Source organism: Pseudophryne corroboree, chromosome 4 (genome assembly GCF_028390025.1).
Source record: "Pseudophryne corroboree isolate aPseCor3 chromosome 4, aPseCor3.hap2, whole genome shotgun sequence".
Taxonomy (NCBI): domain Eukaryota; kingdom Metazoa; phylum Chordata; class Amphibia; order Anura; family Myobatrachidae; genus Pseudophryne; species Pseudophryne corroboree.
In genome coordinates, this window is record NC_086447.1 from 785,779,511 (window position 1) to 785,796,170 (window position 16,660).

Below are 16,660 nucleotides of genomic sequence, written 5' to 3' on the forward strand. Positions count from 1 at the left end.
ACATGTAGCCTCCACCGCACAGCGTGAACATTCTGCTGCAAGTAGTACCATAGACTTACTAAGTAAACAAGTTGCGGAACTAACTCGAGAAGTTAAAGCATGGAAAGATCGGCAACAAGAAACCCCAGGAAATTTGAGAACAGAGCTTCAAGGGAACTGGAGACCTGCACAAAGGTCCTTCGGGGATAATTGGAGGTCCTCAGCAAAATTTGGAAGACGCCCAATGGATCAATTCGATCAACAGGGGCGACCCATTTGTCGCAGATGCCAACAGTGTGGTCATGTAGATCGATAGTGTCGATCGGAGGCTTTAAACTCGGAAGTCCCGCGGCAGCGGACCGACCCTCGGGACTTCCAGCAATTAGGTCCAAGAAGAGAAATGTGCCGGATGAAGTATGTAGGACAGTGCCCCAGTCTGGGGATATGTATTCATGGAGTAGAGATTTCGGCCTTGTTAGATACCGGATCGCAAGTAACGACCATTCAATGGAACAAGTTCCAGGAACATTGACAAGATGTGGATCTTATCCCGCCACCTCCAAACTGGCTGAACTTATTGGCCAGCGATGGTCAGCTGATTCCATACTGTGGTTACTGGAAGTGTGACATTCAGATTGGTGAGACCTGTCCATATCAACAGGGGTGCATCATCACTAACGTGGATGAGAAGGGTTTGCCAGCAGTTACACTGGGAATGAGCATATTGCAACACTGCCCTAATGAACTAGTAAATGCTCTGCAAAGAGAGGTGGAAGTATGCTCAGAGCAAGAAAAGAAAGGGCTAGAGAACTGATGAAAACATTACGAGCGCAACAGAGCTTCACAAGCCCCAGTGGTCATGTGGGGAAAGTGAAAATTGCCAAACAACATGCTGTCGCGTTGGAACCAAATACTGAGACCGTATTATGGTGTAAAAGCAAAATCGGCCCTGGTGGACGAGATTATGAAGCCCTAGTTGAACCGGATTACCGGAAAACATCTTTACAGGCCCTTGTAGCTAAGAGCATAGTGCAAGTTAATAAAGGGAGGTTGCTCCGGTTTCTCAACCCATTTGATCACCCAATCAATCTTTACCGGAATCAGGCAGTTGCTACCCTGACCAGCGTAACTTTTCAGAACATTTATCCCGTGCCCGGCTCAGACATGCAGTTATGTTCCCGAATCATAGAGGGTATGCAAGAAGATGACGATTCTCCATGGTGGAAGTATATCGAAGTAGGCACACCGGACACCCCTGAGGAACACAGGGAGAGAACATTGGTGGTGGTCCAAAAGATTCAGGCAGCTTTCAGTCTAGCGCCAGGGGACTTTGGCTATGTGAAAACAATACAGCATCGGATTCCTACTGGGAATAATCCACCAATTAGGGAACGTCACCGGCCACTGGCCCTAGCAATGTATCAGCCTGTCAAGAAAATGTTGGAGGATATGAAAGAGTCAGAAGTCATCAGAGAGAGTTACAGCCCATGGGCAGCCCCAATGGTGCTGGTACGAAAGAAAGATGGTTCCCTACGATTCTGCGTGGATTATCGTCGGTTGAATCACATTACCCATAAAGATGCATATCCACTTCCCAGAATTGAGGAAACATTGACTGCACTTAATTCGGCAAGATATTTCTCAACCTTGGACCTCACTAGCGGGTACTAGCAGATACCAGTGGCCCCTGAAGATTTCGGGAGAAAACAGCTTTTATCACACCTACGGGCCTTTATGAGTTTTAAAGGATGCCATTTGGGCTGTGTAACGCTCCAGGAACTTTCCAAACAGTCATGGAACACGGTTTAGGATATAAGAACCTCAACATGGTCCTGCTTTACCTGGATGACATCATTATTTTCTCTCGATCTTATGAGGAGCATCTAAGACATCTCCATGAAGTTTTCCAAAAGTTGGCAAAATACGGGTTAAAGGTGAAACCATCTAAATGTCACCTTCTAAGGACATCTGTACAGTACCTTGAGCATATCGTTAGTGCCAAAGGCATTTCTCCCGACCCGGATAAGATTCGGGCAGTGCAGGAGTGGCCAGTTCCCAAAACCCTGAAAGATGTCCGGGCCTTCAAAGGTTTTGCAGGATACTACTGCAGATTCATTCAAGATTTTTAAAAAATCGGCTCACCTCTCCTCAGTCTCCTTCGAGTGGTGTCAAGAGTACGTTCAGTCCCAAAAGGACCTATTCCTTGGACAGAAACACAACAGCAATCATTCAAATCTTTAAAAATGGCCCTAACAAGCGCTCCACTTCTGGCCTACCCAAATTATGAACATCTTTTCCACTTGTATATTGACGCTAGCTACCAGGGGCTGGGAGCAGTCCTATCACAAGTTCAAGGGAATCAAGAAAGGGCGATCACTTACGCCAGCCAAGGAGTAACCAAAACTGAGTGGAAAGATAGTAACTACAGCGCTTTCAAGCTAGTGTTTCTTGCTGTAGTATGGGCCATCACTGTGAAATTAAAAAATTACCTGGCAGCCTCGAAATTTACAGTCTTCACGGATAACAACCCACTTGCTCATTTGCAGATGGCATGTTTGGGAGCCCTAGAACAGAGGTGGTGTTCAAGATTAGCGAATTTGAACTTTACAATCAAGTATCGCAAAGGGAGGCAGCACGACAATGCTGACGCTCTGTCCAGGCTACCGCTGCATCTGGAAAGCAAGGGAGAGTATATCTGGGAGGAAATTGAGTTACAAACTATCCCTGAAAGAGATATCCAACAAAAATTAATTGTGATGCCTGGGGACACTACAAATTATACAAGAAGTGGAAAACAGGAATGGCACTTTGGAAACCGGCACTGGCAAGGGATCCAAGAAGAGAGTCCCATAATTAGAGAATTAATACAGTTACTTAATTCGGAGGAAGGACTCAGCAGGGACTGTCGACTGAATGCTGACCCTGAATTGGTGAAACTTTGGAGGCAGAGAGAAAAATTTCAGATACAGGGAGGACTCCTTCGGCGTTGGTCCATCCATCCAAAGACCCATCACTCTACCCTGCAAATTGTGATTCCACAAACACATGCATTTCGTATCCTAACGAAGTACCATAATGAATCAGGACACTTTGGATGCCATAAAACAGAAAACACAATAAGAGCCCGATTCTACTGGATAGGTCTACAGGTGGATCTAGAAAAATGGTGTCAGTCATGTCAGTAGTGTAACTTGAATAAGACTCCCGACCAAAAACAGATAGCTGTTCTTCATCCCATTGTGAGTACCCGACCCCTGGATCATCTCGATCATGTCAATTTGGAAGCAAGTCGCAGCAGTTACCAGTACGCCCTGACTATCATAGACCATTACACAAAATTTGTTGTCACGGTCCCCGTGAAAGATTTGTCTGCTAAGACTACAGCTGTCACCTTTTGGAAACACTTTGTTCAACCATACGGCTACCCGGAACAGATTTTAACTGATGAAGGAACTGCATTCGAATCTCAGCTATTTGCAGAATTGTGTGAACTCTATCAGTGTCATAAAATGAGGACAATGGCATACCATCCTCAGTGCAATGGCCTATGTGAGAAGATAAATCAAGCCCTGATCAACCTGCTTTGGGCCATTCCATTGCCGCGAAGACTAGACTGGCCTAGTCTGTTACCGGAGCTGACATTTCTGTACAATAACAACGAACACTGTTCTACAGGGTATACCCCTTATTATTTGATGTTTGGCCAACAAGGGAAGCTTCCCACAGATCTGCAGATGGACATACCCACAGTGACTGTCAAAGCCTATCAGCCCCGGGGAGATTGGGTAAAGGAACACCAAGAGCGTATTAAAAAAGCTAAAATATTAGTGAAACAGCGAATGGAGAAAGTACACTACAAACAGGAGAGCCTCTACAACAAGCGAGCAAATGCCAAACCCCTACAAGGAGAGAAGGTTTGGCTTAGGAAAAATGCACGATGCAGCAAATTGGACTCATGGTGGGAGGAGATTCCCTATCTGGTGGTCGAAAGGCAAAACCCTGAACTACCAACATACGTGATTACAAATGGAGAGCAGCGTACGATGGTTCATTGTAATCGGCTGCGTCTCTGTACCACCCCCACTTTGGATGTGATGGACTCTGATGCTACCGTGACAGAGAGGTTAACTTTCCCTGCAGACCAGCAAATTTGCAATCCGCTGGGGTTTATTGGGTGCCCCATGCCATTTGGAAGCCCAACATCAGAGAACGGGGCTGTAGATACAGTGACGATCCCAGAACCAATGGCTTTGGATGAAGAGATCAGACGTTCCATAAGAAGCACTAGGGGAATTCCCCTTTGAGGAACAGAGACTGAGCTGAACAGAATCTGGCAATGTAAAGAGCAGAATTGCATGTACAGCCATTTATGTTATTCAAATGTATAAATGTACTAGTTATCTAGTATTTGGAGAATTTGCTATTGTTATGCATAAGTCATACGTGAGGACACATATATTTTAGAGATGAGCGGGTTTGGCTCTGAGAGAACCGAACCGCACCTAACTTCACCATTCAAGACCGGTTCCAAGCCAGGCTCGGGTTTTCCCGACTGACTCAGAAACCCGAACGAGGCAAAACGTCATCATCCCGCTGTCGGATTCTCGCAGGTTTTGGATTCCATATAAGGAGCCACGCGTCCCCGCCATTTTTACTCCAGCATTGGAGAGGAGAGTATACAGAAAGGATGTGTCTCCATTCTATCAGTGTCCGTGGCTTGTGCTGAATCTGTCCAGTCACAGTGCTTCTGTCCTCTGCTGCCATATGTCCAGTGGTGCTGTGTTGTGCTGCATCAGTACAGTGGTGGTGTGTTGTGCTGCATCAGTCACAGTGGTGGTGTCCTTTGCTGCCATATGTCCAGTGCTGCTGTATATTAAGTCCCTTACAGTGTCGCTGTGTTGTCCTGCATCAGACCAGTGGTAGTGTCCACGGCATCAGTCAGTCCAGTGACCATTCACAGTGGTGGTGTCATCTGCTGCCATATGCCCAGTGCTGCTGTATAATTATCTGTGCCAAACCCCTACAAGGAGAGAAGGTTTGGCTTAGGAAAAATGCACGATGCAGCAAATTGGACTCATGGTGGGAGGAGATTCCCTATCTGGTGGTCGAAAGGCAAAACCCTGAACTACCAACATACGTGATTACAAATGGAGAGCAGCGTACGATGGTTCATTGTAATCGGCTGCGTCTCTGTACCACCCCCACTTTGGATGTGATGGACTCTGATGCTACCGTGACAGAGAGGTTAACTTTCCCTGCAGACCAGCAAATTTGCAATCCGCTGGGGTTTATTGGGTGCCCCATGCCATTTGGAAGCCCAACATCAGAGAACGGGGCTGTAGATACAGTGACGATCCCAGAACCAATGGCTTTGGATGAAGAGATCAGACGTTCCATAAGAAGCACTAGGGGAATTCCCCTTTGAGGAACAGAGACTGAGCTGGACAGAATCTGGCAATGTAAAGAGCAGAATTGCATGTACAGCCATTTATGTTATTCAAATGTATAAATGTACTAGTTATCTAGTATTTGGAGAATTTGCTATTGTTATGCATAAGTCATACGTGAGGACACATATATTTTAGAGATGAGCGGGTTTGGCTCTGAGAGAACCGAACCGCACCGAACTTCACCATTCAAGACCGGTTCCAAGCCAGGCTCGGGTTTTCCCGACTGACTCAGAAACCCGAACGAGGCAAAACGTCATCATCCCGCTGTCGGATTCTCGCAGGTTTTGGATTCCATATAAGGAGCCACGCGTCCCCGCCATTTTTACTCCAGCATTGGAGAGGAGAGTATACAGAAAGGATGTGTCTCCATTCTATCAGTGTCCGTGGCTTGTGCTGAATCTGTCCAGTCACAGTGCTTCTGTCCTCTGCTGCCATATGTCCAGTGGTGCTGTGTTGTGCTGCATCAGTACAGTGGTGGTGTGTTGTGCTGCATCAGTCACAGTGGTGGTGTCCTTTGCTGCCATATGTCCAGTGCTGCTGTATATTAAGTCCCTTACAGTGTCGCTGTGTTGTCCTGCATCAGACCAGTGGTAGTGTCCACGGCATCAGTCAGTCCAGTGACCATTCACAGTGGTGGTGTCATCTGCTGCCATATGCCCAGTGCTGCTGTATAATTATCTGTGTTGTCCTGCATCAGACCAGTGGTAGTGTCCTGTGCATCAGTCAGTCCAGTGACCATTCACAGTGGTGGTGTCCTCTGCTGCCATATGTCCAGTGCTGCTGTATAATAAGTCCCTTACAGTGTTGCTGTGTTGTGCTGCATCAGACCAGTGGTAGTGTCCTGGCCATCAGTCATTCCAGTGACCAGGCAGTCACAGTGGTATATGCTGCTGCTATATGTCCACTGCTGCTGTATTATAATAATAATAATAATAATAATAATAATAATAACAACAAGTCCCTTACAGTGTTGCTGTGTTGTGCTGCATCAGACCAGTGGTAGTGTCCTGGCCGTCAGTCATTCCAGTGACCAGGCAGTCACAGTGGTATACGTTGTTGCTATATGTCAACTGCTACAGTATAATAATAATAATAATAATAATAATAACCACAAATCCCTCACAGTGTTGCTGTGTTGTGCTGCATCAGACCAGCGGTAGTGACCAGGCAGTCACAGTGGTATACGCTGCTGCTATATATCCACTGCTGCCGTATAATAATAATAACAACCACAAGTCCCTTACAGTGTTGCTGTGTTGTGCTGCATCAGACCAGTGGTAGTGTCCTGGCCATCAGCCATCAGTCATTCCTGTGCCGCATATTGTGTTACATAACTCCAGAAACATAACGAAGAACAAAAATTTGGATGATAAAATAGGGAAAGATCAAGAACCACTTCATCCTAGTGCTGAAGCTGCTGCCACTAGCCATGACATAGACGATGAAATGCCATCAACGTCATCTGCCAAGGCCGATGCCCAATGTGATAGTAGAGGGCATGTAAAATCCAAAAAGCCAAAGTTCAGTAAACAGACCCAAAAAAAGAAATTTAAATGGTCTGAGGAGAAACGTAAACTTGCCAACATGCCATTTACGACACGGGGGTATATTTGCTTAAATTCGTATTTGTGTCGATTTGGAGGGAGTTTAAACACGAATTACATTGAATGTGTGAATTTGCAACTTTTTAAATTTTTTACACCACATTTACTATGCTGTCGTATTCTACATTTTCGTTTTTTACGATGTCGATGTCATTTGTAATTTCGGCCAGTGTTTTACGGGAGTGAATAGTAAAACACTGCTGACATTAACACAATGAATCTTGGCCGGATCTGTGTGATCCGTGCAGGCTTCTTTGTGCACCTTTAAAATGAAAAATAAAGTGTTAAAAATCAAGAAAAAAATTGCGTGGGGTCCCACCTCCTAAGCATAACCAGCCTCGGTCTCTTTGAGCCGGTCCTGGTTGAAAAAATATGGGGGGAAAAATGACAGGGGTTCCCCCATATTTGATCAACCAGCACCGGGCTCTGCGCCTGGTCCTGGTGCCAAAAATATGGGGGACAAAAAGCGTAGGGGTCCCCCGTATTTTTAACACCAGCACCGGGCTCCACTAGTCAGAGAGATAATGCCACAGCTGGGGGACACTTTTTATATAGGTCCCTGTGGCCCTGGCATTAAATCACTAACTAGTCACCCCTGGCCGGGGTACCCTGGAGGAGTGGGGACCCCTTAAATCAAGCCAGGGGTGAAGCCCGAGGCTGTCCCCCCCATCCAAGGGCGGCGGATGGGGGGCTGATAGACAAGTGTAAAAAAAGAATATTGTTTTTTGTAGCAGTACTACAAGTCCCAGCAAGCCTCCCCCGCAAGCTGGTACTTGGAGAACCACAAGTACCAGCATGCGGTGGAAAAACGGGCCCGCTGGTACCTGTAGTACTACTACAGAAAAAATACCCAACAAAAAACAGATCACACACACCGTGACAGTAAAACTTTATTACATACATACACACCTACATACACACATACTTACCTATGTTCACACGAGGCTCGGTCCACTTCTCCATGTAGAATCCACGGGGTACCTGTGAATAAAATTATACTCACACAATCCAGTGTAGCTTCTGTCCTCTTCTACTTGTAATCCACGTACTTGGCAAAAAAACAAACCGAAAAACCCGAACCACGCACTGAAAGGTGTCCCATGTTTACACATGGGACCCCTTTCCTCGACTGCCGGGACCCCCCGTGACTCCTGTCAAAGAGGGTCCCTTCAGCCAATCAGGGTGCGCCACGTCGTGGCACTCTTCTGATTGGCTGTGCGCTCCTGAGCTGTCAGTCAGGCTGCGCACGGCAGAGATACAATGTAGCGCATAGGCGCTCCATTGTATCCATGGGTGGGAACTTTGCGGTCAGCGGTTGACCGCGAGTAACCTCAACCGCTGACCGCAAAGTTTCCACCATTGGATACAATTGAGCGCCTATGCGCTACATTGTATCTCTGCGGTGCGCAGCCTGACTGACAGCTCAGGAGCGCACAGCCAATCAGGAGAGTGCCACGACGTGGCGCTCCCTGATTGGCTGAAGGGACCCTCTTTGACAGGAGTCACGGAGGGTCCCGGCAGTCGGGGAAAGGGGTCCCATGTGTAAACATGGGACCCCTTTCAGTGCGTGGTTCGGGTTTTTCGGTTTGGTTTTTTTGCCAAGTACGTGGATTACAAGTAGAAGAGGACAGAAGCTACACTGGATTGTGTGAGTATAATTTTATTCACAGGTACCCCATGGATTCTACATGGAGAAGTGGACAGAGCCTCGTGTGAACATAGGTAAGTATGTGTGTATGTAGGTGTGTATGTATGTAATAAAGTTTTACTGTCACGGTGTGTGTGATCTGTTTTTTGTTGGGTATTTTTTTTGTAGTAGTACTACAGGTACCAGCGGGCCCGTTTTTCCACCGCATGCTGGTTCTCCAAGTACCAGCTTGCAGGGGAGGCTTGCTGGGACTTGTAGTACTGCTACAAAAAAACTATATTCTTTTTTTTACACTTGGCTATCAGCCCCCCATCCGCCGCCCTTGGATGGGGGGACAGCCTCGGGCTTCACCCCTGGCCCTTGGGTGGCTGGAGGGGGGGACCCCTTGATTTAAGGGGTCCCCACTCCTCCAGGGTACCCCGGCCAGGGGTGACTAGTTAGTGATTTAATGCCAGGGCCACAGGGACCTATATAAAAGTGTCCCACTGCTGTGGCATTATCTCTCTGACTAGTGGAGCCCGGTGCTGGTGTTAAAAATACGAGGGACCCCTATGCTTTATGTCCCTCGTATTTTTGGCACCAGGACCAGGCGCAGAGCCCGGTGCTGGTTGATCAAATATGGGGGAACCCCTGTCATTTTTTTCCCCATATTTTTTCAACCAGGACCGGCTCAAAGAGCCCAAGGCTGGTTTTGCTTAGGAGGGGGACCCCACGCAATTTTTTTTTATTTTTAACACTTTCACACCCCTTCCCACTGATAAACATGCACGGATCTCACTGATCCGTGCATGCCTATCAGAACACGGTAAAAAAAGCAGGTCTATTTTAAAACTGCTTTTTTTTTACGATTTGTATTTTTTCACGGCAGTGTTTGTGAATTACAATTTTTAGTAAATTACCGAGTTGTATAAAATAACAGGCGAATTTGACCGATGGTGTATTCATTCGTATTTTTTTTCTTTGACTTCCAAAAAAATACGAATGCCCTCATCACTGCCGTGATTTGAGTTTAGTAAATTCCCGAGATGACACTTTGAAGAAAAAACACCACATCGGTCAAAATCGGGAGCTTAGTAAATATACCCCACGGAGTGGCAAGGAACGGCTGAGACCCTGGCCTATGTTCATGACTAGTGGTTCAGCTTTACATGACAATGGAATCCCTCATAACTGAGGCTTTGACACTTATGTTGGTGTTAGACGTGCGTCCGGTATCCGCCATTAGTGCAGTGGGATTTATACAATTGATGAAGGTATTGTGCCCCCGGTACCAAATCCCATCTAGATTCCACTTCACTACGTGATAGTGAGACTTTGCCATTTAATTCCAGTGATTTGGACATATAATTATTAATTACAGTGATCTTGCCAATTAATTCCATTGATTTGGACGTATAAGTACAGTGATCTTGCCAATTAATTCCAGTGATTTGGACGTATAATTCCAGTGATTTGGACATATAATTATTAATTACAGTGATCTTGCCAATTAATTCCAGTGATTTGGATGTATAATTCCAGTGATTTTGCCAATTAATTCCAGTGATTTGGACGTATAATTATTAATTACATTGATCTTTACAATTAATTTCAGTAATTTGGATGTATAATTACAGTGATTTTGCCAATTAATTCCAGTGATTTGGACGTATAGGAGTCTCCTTGGATAAAATAGCCCTTACTAATGGTTAAAATGATTGGAGCCCATAGATTTACATGGGCTGTGTATTAGATCCCTGGCAACTTTGGTCAGGGAGAAGTTTGGCGCCACTGCATGCTATATTTAGCCCCCCTCTCCCAGCAACTGAATTCCCCGAGAAAACTAGCCCCTCATTGATTGGCCCCCCCAGGTTGCAGAATAGAAAATCCCTGGGGCAGGCTGTTGCTGTGGACCTGAAGTTCTTTATCTAGGGCCCCACAGCGCGGAAATGGGGAGTTCTGCCGCCTGGAGAAGAGAGAGAGTTCTGCCGGAGCCTGGTGTCCTGCCCTGTGGGGTGAAGAAGGAGCTGCTGCCTGGAGAAGAGGAGAAGCACAGCTTACCTGATCACCGGACCATGGACTGGAGTTGGGACACTGGAGGAAGGAGCTGGACCACTCGCCTGGATCCTGTGGATTAGTGCCAGTTGATCCTGAACGCGGAGCCACCGGGAGAGGATCGCAAGGAGAGAGAGAGTGAGAGACCTTCGGAGCCTGCCCAGGACCCCCACTGAAGGAAGCCGGCCGTATCACCACCTGACAAACGGAGTGCAGAGCACCACGTCCGGAGCGCGTAGAGAAGCATCCAGGAAGACGGTGGCTGTCGTCTGCCGTCAGCCTGACCGGTCCAGGATCAGGCGCCGCAGACCATTGAGGACGGAGGCCGGCACCACGGAGGACTACCCCGGAGAGGGAGGAGTGAAGGACAGCATCTGCCAGAGAAGGAACCCACACCACCATCTGTGGGAAGAGAGGGTGCATCCCCGGTACAGTGCTCAGCATCCCGGGTGGCACCAAAGATCCTGGAGTCGGGTCGGAGATGACAGAAGGTGGTGAGATCCTATTGCCATTCCACTGTCATACTCTGCAATAGCGGTCATATTGGTTAAAAGGGGGTAGGCTCCCCTCATCCTGGTTCCCCGACGCAATAAATAAGCAGGGGAGGTAGCCTCTTCTCTAGTTGCGGTAGCCTGGTATAACCCTGAAAATTGTAGAACATGCGGTTCAGTAATACATGTGCTTTGGAAATGTGGTACCTATGGGTTACGCTGCGCCATTGAACTGAAGTAAAATGGTATTTTAGATTGTTTTATAGAGTGCTCATGCTCGGTTATTGCACTTGTCTGCTATTTCACCACTGTGTTATGCAAGCTCCGCCCACCAGTGTTTATTCAAGTTATTACTACTGTGTGCTGTTATTTATTTCAAAGGTGGGTGATTAATGACTGTGTTATGCAAGCTCCGTCCACCTGTGCTTATTCAAGTTAATACTGCTGTGTGCTGTTATGTATATCAAAGGCGGGTGATTAATGACTGTGTTATGCAAGCTCAGCCCACCAATGCTTATTCAAGTTAATACTAATGTATGCTGTTATTTATTTCAAAGGCGGGTAATTAATGACTGTGTTATGCAAGCTCCGCTCACCAGTGCTTATTCAAGTTAACACTGCTTTGTGCTATGTAGAGACACCAGCTTGCTCACCTGTTCCCGCAATATACCTGCTTTGTTGTCAACGCTGGTTATACGAGACTATGCTATATAGAGACGCCAGCTTCCTCACCTGTTCCTGCAATTTACCTGCTTTATCGTTACTGCTGGCTATAAGAAGTTGAGAAATGTTTGGCACTATCTTACTTACCTTGTTTGTAAACTTACCAGCCCACTTGCAATTTCATTTTCATTAATTTTGATCAGTGGCATACAGCCAAAACCGGTGGTAAGGGGGTGTCACCTGCTTATTAGCCTAGGGAGGTAATTCATTGTGCTAATTCTGTGTTTGTTATATGATTTCTGTGAATCCTTTTAATTTTGTCAATACAATAGAATTGTGTTGTATGCATTACGTGCCAGTCTGTGTCTGCTTCACAAAGGGAATCGCACGCTTGCCTTTCTGTCACGGGGTGCTGGTAGCAGCAAGGTACCGGAAGACCGTCAGCTGGAAGTAGAGACAATCAGTACACCCGTGGACTGGGGGATTACATATATATAGATATAAGAAAAGTTAGGTTTATATAAATTGTATTTGTCACCAGTCTTCATCCAATATATGACAATTTAAAGGGGGAGGGAAAAGAACAGCCTACAGCTAATTAGATCATCAGAATTGACACAGCAGCACAAGGTATTTAAGGAGCCATGGGGCACTTAATATGGAAGGCAGTGTCATTTCTACTCATGTGATCATGATAGTAGGGACAGTGCAATATGTGAGAGGGACAGTATCGTGATGTGAGGAAGGGACTGGAGGCAGCAGCAAGCCACAAACTGAGAGTTATATAGTGGAAGAAGCTGGATCCTCAGCTACAGAGTATATTAGGAGATAAGCGATGTGTTAGTTAGGACAGGTCAGTATGTGACAAGGGCAAAGTCATGATGTGAGAAGAGGACTGGAGGCAGCAGTAACCACAGAATGAGAGTTATATATGGAAGGATCAGGGTCTCTCAGCAGCACAGAGTATATCAGGAGATGAGTAATATGTTAGTATGAACAGGGCAATATGTGAGAGGTGCAGTGTCATAATGTGAGGAGAAAACTGGAGGCAGCAGGAAACCTCAGAATGAGAGTTATATAGAGTATATAATTATTATATAAATAAAAGGACTAATGTGAATTATTTAGCATCGCACAAGAAGAGACATTTGCATAACTCGTGTTTACATTTCTAAGAAACAAATTGCAAAGCTGGTGTTAAGTGCACATTGGGGGTCATTTAGACCTGATCGCACGCAGGTGTTTTTTTGCAGCGCTGCGATCAGGTAGTTGCCGCCTACAGGGGGAGGGAGTAATCGCTGTGCAGGGGTGCGATCGCTTGTGCAGAGAGCTGCACAAACAAAAGTTTGTGCAGTCTCTGCACAGCTCAGGACTTACTCAGCCACTGCGATGATCCGGCCAGGAGCTGACGTCAGGAATCCTCCCTCCAAACGACTGTGAACGCCTGTGTTTTTCCGGACACTCCCTAGAAACGGTCAGTTGATACCCACAAACAGCCTCTTCCTGTCAATCTTCTTGCGAACGCCGGTGCAATCGCTTTCTTCGTTAAAACCATCGCTGTCCGGCGATCCCATCGCCGGTGGCTAATGCGCCTGTGCATTGCGGAGCATATGCATGCGCAGTTCAGACCCAATTGCACCTCTGCAAAAAAAGCTAGCATGCGATCGAGTCTGAATGACCCCCTTTGTCTTAAGGGCCATACACACTAGATAAGAAAATGAAAGATCTCGCTCAGAATGGCCGATCTGAGCGAGATCTTTCACAATCTCGTCCAGTGTGTATATTCAGTGTCGTTAATGATGCACGCTCCCGCGCATTGTTAAGGATCCCCTCCCTCGTCTGAACATGCACAGACAAGGGAGGTCCTCGTTAACAACAGCCATGCTAGAAAGGTAAAGGTTGACTTTTTCTACACCAATTTTCTACAGTATCTGGGCTGTGTACCTATAAAGTCAGGCACACAAGGCTATTTGCTTAGAGGCCAAATTACACAATATCTCGCCATTCAGCCCTCAGGCTCAGTGAATTGGCCATCTTTCCATTCTCAAATAAGTTTTAACATCAGAAAATGTTTCTCAGTTTCTGAGCCACCTGGATCATGTTCAAGATTCTCCAGTAGTAAAAAAAATAAATATATATATATATATATATATATATATATATACCAACAAATATAAAACCACAGCACTCACCACCCCAGAAGCGGGGTGCAGTGTCTGCACTCACCACTCATAGGGTGGGGTGCATGTAGCCCATGGCCACCTACTTAAAAATATACAAACAGAAAGTTCAGCACTCACCAAAGCAAGCTCACTTATATTCACAACATCAATAAACAAATTATGGGGGTTAAGTTAGTGAATTGGCCAATGCACGGAAGCCTGCAAACCGCTCGCCAAGGTACCCCATCTTCATGCAGGTCCTACACTATCACAGAGTCTCAAAAATTAAAACCTAGCAACTGTATCACATAATATAACTGCAAATATGCCCACTTGGTTTACTGTGTATCTGCCAAATACTCCATGGCTTTTAAAGGTACACTAGTCACCTGACACTGGCTGATAAATTACTAAAGAACAGCTGACTCAGGTTTAAGATAATTGGGCTTGCATAGGGGTGCATGAACAAAGCTTGTGGCCACAGTTAATATGAGTTAACCAAAGATTAACCCTACAATATACCAATACACAGTAAACCAAGTGGGCATATTTGCAGTTATATTATGTGATACAGTTGCTAGGTTTTAATTTTTGAGACTCTGTGATAGTGTAGGACCTGCATGAAGATGAGGTACCTTGGCGAGCGGTTTGCAGGCTTCCGTGCATTGGCCAATTCACTAACTAAACCCCCATCATTTGTTTATTGATGTTGTGAATATAAGTGAGCTTGCTTTGGTGAGTGCTGAACTTTCTGTTTGTGTATATATATATATATATATATATATATATAGACAGGAATCACGGCGGCACTCAGGAGACTGTTATACTTGCAGTAAGTTTTATTGCCAAATGTGCATCCAACACATGTTTCGGGACACAGCCCGTCGTCAGGGATGAAAGTGCAATAGTGCAAAATGTGCTTAAATACATACAGGGACATACACCCAATCAGCAAAATCATGTCAATGAATAAATAACGCTCACCTGTGTGTCCACTGTTGAATCCAAACTCCCCTGCTCCTTACCGTGCACGTGTGCCGGCGGATAACGTCATCAGCCGCCGCCCCTTCTTGACCTATCCTGTCTCATCCAAAAAGACGCATACAGAGGGTCATGATCATCAGACGGCTACCGACGCGTTCCCTTGCCTCTGACACTGGCCGTATGAGCCAGGTGATGTCATCAACAGCGGCCCACACATAGAGCAACATGCCCGTCACCATAGTAACTGTAAACAACAAATGTAGCTTATAAAAAACGTAACTCTAGCTACACAGACATTGAAAAAAAGTGAAAAGTTAAAAATTAAAAACAGCAGCACTTGGACATGGACTAAAAATATATCCCCAATGGTATTATATTAAACTAGTTAATATCTAATTATTCTATTGCACATAATCAGGTAATCTCTATAATTCACATACTAAGATAGAATAAACCAGATTATAATAAAAACCCATAAACAAGAATAATAAGTACCTTCAAATAAACATTACAGGAAGCTGTGTAATCCCAAAACCTCATTTAGCCCCCTAGGTGCCAAAGTGTCCAACCTATAAATCCATCTACTTTCCAGCTGGAGAAGTTTTTTGCCCCTATTGCCCCCCCTATTAGAAGCGGGTACCTGATCTATTATTTTGCAGCGAATACTAGCTATACTATGTGATGCCTGGATGCAGTGTCGGGCTACAGGTTGTTCACTTCTGCCCGTTTCCAGTGCTGCACGTATAGCTGATCTATGATTAGCCATCCTCTCCCTAAACTGACATTCTGTCTTGCCCACGTAGTATAAACCACATGGGCAAGACAGAACGTAAATGACAAACTTAGATGTACAAGTAAGTGGAAAGTTGATGGTGAACTTCTTCCCTGATCTGGGGTGGCTAATGGTGTTACCTACTAAAAGAGATCTACATGTTACACACCCTATACATCGATAACAACCCGCCTTTCTGATCATGAAATGGGGTGGGGGTTTTGTTTTCATCATCTCTGTGACATCCAGTTTAACCAGTCGATCCTTTAAATTCTTACCCCTAGTATAAGCAGGCATTAGCCGTGTATTGTATAGGGAGGGAAGATCTTTATCAGAACTGATGATAGGCCACAATTTCTTGACCTCTTTTTTAGTTACATCACTAGAATCGGAAAACCTGTTAACCCATGGTATTTTCTTAACTCGCACTACAGTCGGATCTTTAGGCTTAAGCAAGTTCTCTCTAGGAATCCTATTCACTTTTTGTTTGATGTTACTCAGCATGTGTCTGTCATAACCTCTATCTGCAAATTTCATGACCATGCTATCTAGAGCTTGATCAACCATGGCAGGATCACTTGTAATGCGCTTGGCTCTAATCATCTGTGAGTATGGTAAGCCATGGCGCAATGGGAGTGGATGAAAACTATCATTCTTAAGGAGCGTATTTCTATCCGTGGATTTACAATAGAGTGATGTGACCAATTGATTGTTCCTCAGTTCTATATTTACATCAAGGAACTGTATACAGGAGGGGCTGATCTTATATGTAAATTTTACCACACTATCAGATGCATTATGATTATCCAACAGGGTAACCAAAGATGTCTGTTCACCCTTCCACAGGATCAGCAGATCATCTATGTATCTAAG